Source organism: Phoca vitulina, unplaced genomic scaffold, assembly GCF_004348235.1.
Source record: "Phoca vitulina isolate PV1807 unplaced genomic scaffold, GSC_HSeal_1.0 scaffold30, whole genome shotgun sequence".
Classification (NCBI taxonomy): Eukaryota; Metazoa; Chordata; class Mammalia; order Carnivora; family Phocidae; genus Phoca; species Phoca vitulina.
The window spans coordinates 2163489-2172598 of record NW_022589733.1 but is presented as its reverse complement, the minus strand read 5'-3'; positions in this window follow the sequence as shown (position 1 = coordinate 2172598).

Sequence of the window (9110 nt, the reverse complement as noted above, 5' to 3'; positions counted from 1 at the left end):
TGCAGTCACCTGACGGCTCACTCACAAAGCTGTTGGCTGGAGGCGTCAGTTCCTTGCTGGCTGTTGGTTATAGGCCTTGATGGCTCAGCAGGTGGACTTCTCCAGAGGGTCACTTGAGTGTTCTCATGCCAAAGTGACTGGACCCCCGAGAGCAAGTGATGCAAAGGAGAGGACAAGAAGGAAAACAATTGCCTTTTTTTTTTTTTTTTAAGATTTATTTATTTGAGAGAGAGAGCGGGTCAGGGGGGCAGGGAGCAGAAGGAGAGGGAGAGAGAATGTCAAGCAGACTCCACGCTGACTGTGGAGCCTGATGCGGGGCTTGATCTCACAACCCTGAGATCATGACCTGAGCCAAAACCAAGAGTCGGTCGCCTAACCGACTGAGCCACCCAGGCGCCCCCAAATGCCTTTCCCCACCCTGTGTTGGACATGACACACCATCGCTTTTGTCTTATTTGTTAGAAATGAGTCACCAAGTCCAACCCACACTGAAGGGCTGCAGGATTAAGCGCCACTCTTTGAAAGAAAGTATATTTGTAGATATGGTTTTAAGCCATCACACTGATAGACAGGTCTCTCTTCCTTGCAAAGGCTAACCTTCCTCCCTGCTCTTTTCCCCGTCACCTCTTGCTTGTCTTGGGTCTTTGAGTCTCTCAACCATTTTCTCTCTACATTGCTTCTCCTATTTTCTCTGGCCACAGAAGTACACAGATCTGTAGCATTCTTAGAAGTCCCTTTCACTCCTGGTTCTGTGATCTGTCCCTTCAATGGGCCCTCCTCCTCTGCTCTCTTGATCTCACTCCTCTGCTGGCTTTCCCGCCTTCCCCTCTCCCAACATGGACATTCCCTGATGCCCTTTTGTTTCTCTGTATCCTCTTGCCCCTGAACAGCTCATTGGCTCCCATGATTTTAACCATCCCCTATAGGAAGATGATATCCCAAAACATACTACTCTCTCCGGTTCCATTCCCAAATTTCCTCCTGTCTGCTTCATTTCTCCATCTGGACATCTCACCAACCATTCAGCTTGCCCTGTCTACATTTAGCACTCCCTCCCGCCATCTGCTCATCCTCCCCCAATCACCTACAGTCAAAACCAGAGGTACTCTGACCTCTCCCTCTCTCTCATCTCACACGCAGCATCACTAACTGAGTATGAGAACCTATGAATCGATCTGTCTCCAGAGTACCCAGTCCAGTCCTTCCTGCTCAGCATGCTCAGACCATGCTAGTACACCAGGGGCTCTGAGTATGTTACCCTCCCTGCTCAGAAACTTTCAAGGGCTCCTCTTGGTTACAGACAGAGGAGTGGACTCTTCCTCTGGCCTCACAGTATGTGAGGTTATGGGCTTTGATGTTTCACCTGCAATAGGCTTGAAATCCCAAGACCTGAGATGAAATCTTACATGTGTCACTACTGATGCGACGCTGGGCAAGTTGCTTCACCTCTCTGAGCCTGTGTTTTCTTATCTCCTGAAGTGAAACAGCATTATTTCCAATCAAGTGTCTTGAAGATTAAATAAAATAATATATATAAAGTACTTACCCTTGTTCACCTTAAATCTCAGGCTACATTGTAGCTGCTCTCAGCCCATATAAAGGTGCTTAGCAAAAAGTGCCTGCCTCAAAGCAGGTGCTCAGCAAATCAGTGCTTTCCCAAGGTGTCACTTGAGTGTGTACTGCTGGTGTTACTTTTATTTTAAAATGATTTGTTCCGGTTGCCTTTCATTTATAACAAGTGACGGGACTCCCAAGTGTATCTGTTAATGCATTTACTCTATATGCGAAGTTGGCAAACATTCTCTGTAAAGGGCTAGAGAGTGAATATTTTGGACTTGGCGGGTCACACATGGTCTGTGTCACAGCTATTCAACTCTGCTGTGTTATAGCACAAAAGGAGCCATAGACCACGTGTGACTAAATGGGTATGACTGTGAAAAAAACTTTATCAGTGGGCACTAAAATTTGGATTTCATACAGTTTTCACATGTCACCTAATATTCTTTTGATTTTTTTTCCCCAACCATTTAAAAATTTAAAGACTATTCTTAGCTGGTGGGCTATACAGAAACAGATGGTGGGGTGGGTTTGGTCTGTGGGGTAGATTTGGTATCGTTATTTGGCTATTTATCTTACTTAAAATCAAGGTTCTTGAGTTCTGGGACCTTATCTAGCTAGGATCCTACAGGGCCTGGCGCATAGCAGGCCCTCATTTGCTGACCCCTGATACAGAGTGTTCATTAAATTTACACAGGGGCACCTGGCTGGCTCAGTCGGTAAAGCATGCAACTCTTGATCTTGGGGTTGTGAGTTTGAGCCCCATGTTGGGTGTAGACATTACTTAAAATAAAATCTTAAAAAAATTTACATAACAGTGAATTGATTTAAGAATAATGTGAAGTAGAGAAGAATACAGATGATATGTGGATCTGGAGAATATTCTGACAGTGGTACAAGTTGGGGCTTATAAACACATCAATAGGTGTTTATTGTCCATAAAGCTGAACAATCTGGTTCAGCCTAACGGTCCAGCTGGACCTCTTCGAGGCCCAGCCAAACTGGGCTTCTGTTTCCCCACGCACACCCTGCACATTTCCCAGTCCTTTGGTCTGGAATAACCCCTCTGAGTTGTTTTTACTGACAGTACTTCTGACACCAAATGTGTGGGATTTTTCCAGACTAACAACCAGTTCAACTCTCCAGACACCTACTGGATGTCTTACGGTTCATTCAATTCTGACATGAAGTACCTGGAGCCAACATCAGACTCCATAGGTTTAAGGGCTCAGTCCCACAAGAATGCCCTCATTTCAGATACTGGTTGCAAGGAATGGGGGCCAAGGTACCCACACTTCTATCTGACTCGGCTGCAAAGTAGGGGGTTCCCACAACCCCTCCTTTCAGGTTCAACAACTTGCTCAAATTTGTTGAACCTGAAAGGAGGAGTTGCTTGACCCTCCTTTGAGGTTATGGGCTTTGATGTTTCACCTGCAATAGGCTTGAAATCCCAAGACCTGAGATGAAATCTTACATGTGTCACTACTGATGTGACCCTGGGCAAGTTGCTTCACCTCTCTGAGCCTGTGTTTCTGTGAGACCAGCAATGCCCAAATCATGACCACCCTGATCATGGAACTCAGGAAAGTGCTGTACTTACCACTCCCAGCTTATTAGAAAGGATACAAAAGAATAACCAGATGGAGCGGTATGTAGGGTGAGGAATGGAAGGGTCTAGAGCACAGGAACTTCTGTCAGGGACAAAGATTATATATATATATAATATAGTATATATATATATACACTATATATAATATGTATAATATAATATATAATATATAATAATATAATATATATATTATATATATATATAGTCTTTTTATATCATGATATCACACCTTCCCATTATGCTCATTAAAATCACGTCCTTGAAGGGCCACGTTAAATACCAACCCTGTCAAAACCTGCGAGTGATTCCTCCCTACCCCCACAAATGCTATTTTCCCTTCTCTGTTCCTTCTCTTCATGCCCTTTTCTCTCAGCAATAGCTTGTTGGCACCTCCATTATTGTATTATAGTTATTTGGCTATTTATCTTACTTAAAATCAAGGTTCTTGAGGTCTGGGACCTTATCTAGCTAGGATCCCACAGGGCCTGGCGCATAGCAGGCCCTCAGAAAGCATTTCTTGAATTTTGTTTCCTTGAATTGAAAATAGGCTTTGACGTTATTCTGGCCCCTGCATAACTGACGTAATGGAGTGCAAGAGATCAGCTAGTCTAAAATGTAGTAAATGGAGCAGGCCTGGTGGGAGGCTTAGGAGGGGAAAGGCCTGGGGGGCCCGGGGCCGGCAGAGTCTGGTTTGGTCTGGAAGGTGGCATGGCTCGTCTGTATTCGTGACACCTTTGGCAGGAAGCGGGCCTGAACAGAGACAAAAGTAGGGCTTCTCAGAGCTTCCCACGCATCCGAGAGGCTGAGCAAAGAGCACAGTGAAATTCAGCTGCTGGTTCCCTCTGGGCCTCAAGAGAGGTCTGAGAAGGGCCTCATGATACGCATCGTGCCCCAGTTCCACGGAGTGAATCAGGCTCTGAAGCAATTGGCAATCGGCCTTAATCACGAGCCACATCTTGCAGGTTCTGGACAGACGAGCTTTGTCATTTCTCTGAGGGAATCTCTGCCATTTGTCTCCCAGGCTCCGAGCAGCAACCCCCCCACCCCCTGCCCCATCTAGCCCTGATGAGATGGCAATTTAAACCGCTCCGATTAGCAGGTTTCATTAGGTAAGAAGGACCGATTAAGCAACAGTGGCCCAAATAACCTTTGTGGTACAGACACTTTTTCGAAGCCAGTGGAAGTCTTGCCAAATTAAAGAATGTCAGGATGAGATACTATGAATATCAGTTTCCTTCTCTTTGGCAGTGGAGAGGATTAATTAAATGCTTGTGAAGTGCTTTGAAAGTTTAAGCTGTTAAGAATTATTGTTCTGTGTAATAGGGAAAAAATAGAATTCTTGGCTCATTAAAGCGGTAATGTTGTAAGCCTGGGTGCTCTTCTCTGGGTATCTTTGAGAGCTACATTTTTATTAAAAGAAAGAAAGAGGAGAAATGTGTCTATGAATACACATTACACGTGCTGGAAAGTCAGCTGGGTTTATCAGTGTTTCTGTTGACTAGGAGATGAACTGCAAGAAGCTGTTTCTTATTGACTACCAAAGAGACAGTTACGAAGAAGCAATTGTTCAAATGTGTGGGGACAGCCTCCCTAAAATATTAGCAGACAGGCATTTACTTTCTTTCGAGGGACGAAAAGGCTGTGAGATTCTGTGCATGCAAACACGCAGCTCAGTGAGCTTTGATGGTCTCTTCCATCTTAACATGACTAAACTAGGCAGACATCCCTCTGCCTTCACTCTGTTGGCAGATTGGCCCAGGGACGTTTTTTGCTTTGTTTCCAGATGTTCTGTGATATCTGAAAGGGCGCCATCCTCCGTGGGCTCTCACTTCTCTTTCCATCTTTATTGACTGAGGGCTTACACTTCCTTTCATGTCTGTACGAGCTTCCTAGGGCTGCTGTAGCAAATGACTGTAAAGTCAATGGCTTCAAACAACACAAATGGATCTTCTTACAGTTCTGGAGGTCAGAAGTCTAAAATCAGTCTCACTGGGCTCACGCCAAGGTGTCGGCAAGGCTGGTTCCTTCTGGAGGCTCCAGGGGAGAATCTGTTTCCCTGCCTTTTCAGCTTTCTGGAGGCCGCCTGCGTTTCCTGGCTCCAGGCTCTTTCCCAGCACTACCCTGATCTCTGCTTCTGTCCTCACGTGTCCTTCTCTCTGACTCTCCTGCTTGCCTCTTTCCTGTTTAAAAGACCCTTGTGATTATATTGGATCCACTGGGACAGTCCAGGATGATCTCCTCTCAAGATCCTCAACTCAACCCCCATCTGCAAAGTCCTTTTTGTCCTGTAAGGGGACACGGTCACAGTTCTGGAGATTAGCTTATGGGTGTTTGCGGGGCTGTTATTCTGTCTGCCGCCGTGCCCATCCCCCAGCCCCTTCCTGTTGTTTTCTGTCTACCCCAGCCAAGCCCTGTCCTAAATGTTTCACGTGGATTCACTCATTTAATCTTCACAACCACCCTCGAACAGAGGTCTGTTATTATAGATGAGCAAACTAAGGCAAAAAGGTTAAATTACTTGCCTAGTGTCTCTAACTTAGTACCATCTAGAACTCACAGATTTTGTCCTTAAAGACTTTTCATTGTCTTTATTGCTTTTAATTATAAAAGCAACACAATATAGGTGAATAAAGGGGACACCTGGGTGGCTCAGTCAGTTAAGCATCCGACTCTAGATTTTGGCTCAGGTCATGATCTTAGGGTGCTGAGATTGAGCCCCATGTCGGGCTCCACTCTCAGCACAGTCTGCTTGTCCCTCTCCCTCCTCCTCAGCTCCTCCTCCAGCTCATGCATTCTCTCTCTCCCCCTCTCAAATAAATAAATAAATAAAATATTTTAAAAAATAATAATTCAAATGAAAGTCAGTCTCCCTCTCCTCCACAACATCTTCCTCTGGATCCCCCGCTCCTAGTGGCCCTCTGCAATTTTAGTGCTTCTAGTAGTCACCACTATACCCTACATGTTATACACATGCCTTAATTTTTTAACTAACATATAGTTGTACGTAGTTGTCTAGATAACATATACTTTTATTAATTCTAAAATTATTAAAATGAGAATCCTGAATTTAAAAAGAATTCATGGGTAAACCCCTAGAGATCAGCTAACTTAGTTGAAACACACAGGCACAGAGCAAAGAGCAAAGGTTTTGGAGCCCCAAGGACCTGGATGCTAACTTTCACTCCACCACTTATTAGTGCATGCCCTGGAAAAAACTACTTACCCGCTCCTGAATTTCAGTTCCCTCATCCTGAAAACCTTCATACATACTCTTAGTTGTAAATGAAGTAACCTGTACTTTAAGCAAGTTAGGAGTTCAATAAATGCTAGTTCTTCCAAGAAAGAAGGAAAAGGTATCTGCTAACAATGAGTGAAAACATGGACCAAAAAAATGGTAAATAGATTCTGTTGGCAGCCAGAGTTTTTCTTTTTTTTTTTTTTTAAGGTTTTATTTATTTATTCGAGAGAGAGAGCAAGAGAGAGCACGAGCAGGGTGGAGGGGAGGGGAGGGGTAGAGGGAGAAGCAGACTCCCCTCTGAGCAGGGAGCCCGATTTAGGACTCCATCCCAGGGCACTGGGATCATGACCTGAGCCGAAGGCAGATACTCAACCGACTGAGCCACTCAGGCCCCGGCAGCCAGAGTTTTTATGGACATCATCCTTGTCTCATATTTCTTCGCTTAATGAAAATTTTGAGGGCTCTCTCTGTGCCAGGCACTGTGCTAGGTCTTCATGGGGACACAGTGGTGAATGTGTCATGCCCCTGCCTTCCAAAGGCGTATTGTACTCCTTAGCACGTAACAGGAGCTCAACATATAATTTTTATTTTTATTTTTTATTTTTTATTTATTTATTTTTTTAAAAGATTTTATTTCTTTATTTGACAGAGAGAGAGAGCACAAACAGGGGGAGTGGCAGGCAGAGGCAGAGAGAGAAGCAGGCTCCCCGCAGAGCAAAGGAAGCCTGATGTGGGACTCGATCCCAGGACCCCAGGATCATGACCTGAGCCGAAGGCAGTCGCTTAACCAACTGAGCCACCCAGGCGCCCCTCAACATATAATTTTTAAAGAGGCTAAATCCTGATGACTATAAAGAAAAGATTTGGATCCTTGGAAATGATTGTGTATTGTGAGGTGGGGGGTATGGAGAAGAGGCAAGGGTGGGCAGGGATTAGAGCCAAAGCACTGGGACTATACTAGTATACTAATTGCATTTCATTGATTTAAGGCTGACATTTGGAAAGTAATTGTTGTTAATATCACCTACTCCCACAGACCACCAGGTGCATTCGAGCCTATATGATTTTTCTAGCTTCTTGCAAAATTTAGTGTCTAGCATATCATCTTTTTCCTGAAGAAATAGATTAAATTCAAGGAGAAAACAGTGGTGGGCAAATGCATTTTCTGACCATTTCAGCTTTTGGGAACTTTCTACAGTTAGTCCCAGTCACCTTTTTGGATGTTCATGCTGTGTCTCCAATTTTTTCTCCACCATGTTTGGCAGAATTTGTTTTGGATGCTGTTTAAGACGTTCACTATCCAGACAGTGAATGACTGGCAACAGCTGTGTCTGATAAAGAAAACATTGTTTCTGCTCTGCTTCAGGCATGTCTGACATGTTGGGGACCTGCTTTCCTTTGCAAAGCTGATAGGAATCTATTTGGGGAGGGAGGAGTGCCTCCCGGTTTCAGGCCAAGAAATGTTCTCGGTTTGGCTAGCAGCAGAGCTAAGCTTGGAAGGAAATGCTAACGTCTTCAGAGCTATCCACCTAAGCTGAATGGTAAATGGGTATTGATGGTCTAACATAAGAGCTGTTAGTGGTAGTTTCCTGGGCAGGAGATATCTATGATTACCTGGAAACAAACAGCCCATCAGCGATCCAGAAGTGATGGGTTTGGTCTTGTGAACCGGTCTGTTGTAAAACGACTATACTGACGTTAGACACTTGAAAACATCTTTACTGTCTTAAACTAGTTTTGCCCACTTTGACAATGTTATCTGGGATTGTGTATATTCCATGCAAAGGAAAATTTGCTTTGACTATTTAGAGGACAGTCTGTGTTCCTTGAATGACACACATTCATCAAATGAGTCAGTGAATTAGTAGAGGCTTGATGGAAGAGAAATTTGAAATATGGGCCTTCCAAAAATTCAGGGATTGCAGAGACCTATTCAGAAATCTACTAATTAGAGCAGCAGTAGGACAAGGACTAAACAAAGGCAGGATTTGTGCTTTGGGAAAAGGGCACTGGTAACTGGGGGAAGGGAAGGCTATGCTAAGTGAGGCTAAAGCTTTGTGCTTTTGGGAGCGTTTGGAAAGTTACTATAGCATTGTATGGTACTGGAGGGATGATATGGAGTATATCTGCTATATAAAAATATATATATCTGTATATCTGATATATATAATATATAACAATATAAAATATATGTAATTTGAATATATATAATTTGAGTTCATGTTTCTTCTTTCTTTCTTTCTTCTTTTTTTTTTAGAGAGGGAGAGAGAGAGAGAGGAGGGGAGGAGGGAGAGTGAGAATCTTAAGCGGGCTCCTCGCTGTGCGTGTGGGGCTCAATCTCACAACCCTGAGATGGTGACCTGAGCTGAAATCAAGAGTCAGACGCTTAACCGACTGAGCCCACCCAGGTGCCCCTTGAATTCGTGTTTTGTTTTTTTTTTTAATTTTTAAAAAATTTTTATTTTTTAGAGAGAGAGCCAGGGGTGGGGAGGGGCAGAGAGAGAGACAGGGAGAGAGAGAATCTCAAGCAGGCTCTATGCTCAGCACAGAGCCCAAAGTGGGGCTTGATTCCACAACCCCAAGATCACAACCTGAGCTGAAGTCACTCAACCAACTGAGCTACCCAGGCGCCCCTGAGTTCATGTTTTTTTTTTTTTTTAAAAGATTTTATTTATTTGACAGAGAGAGATAAAAAGGGAATACAAG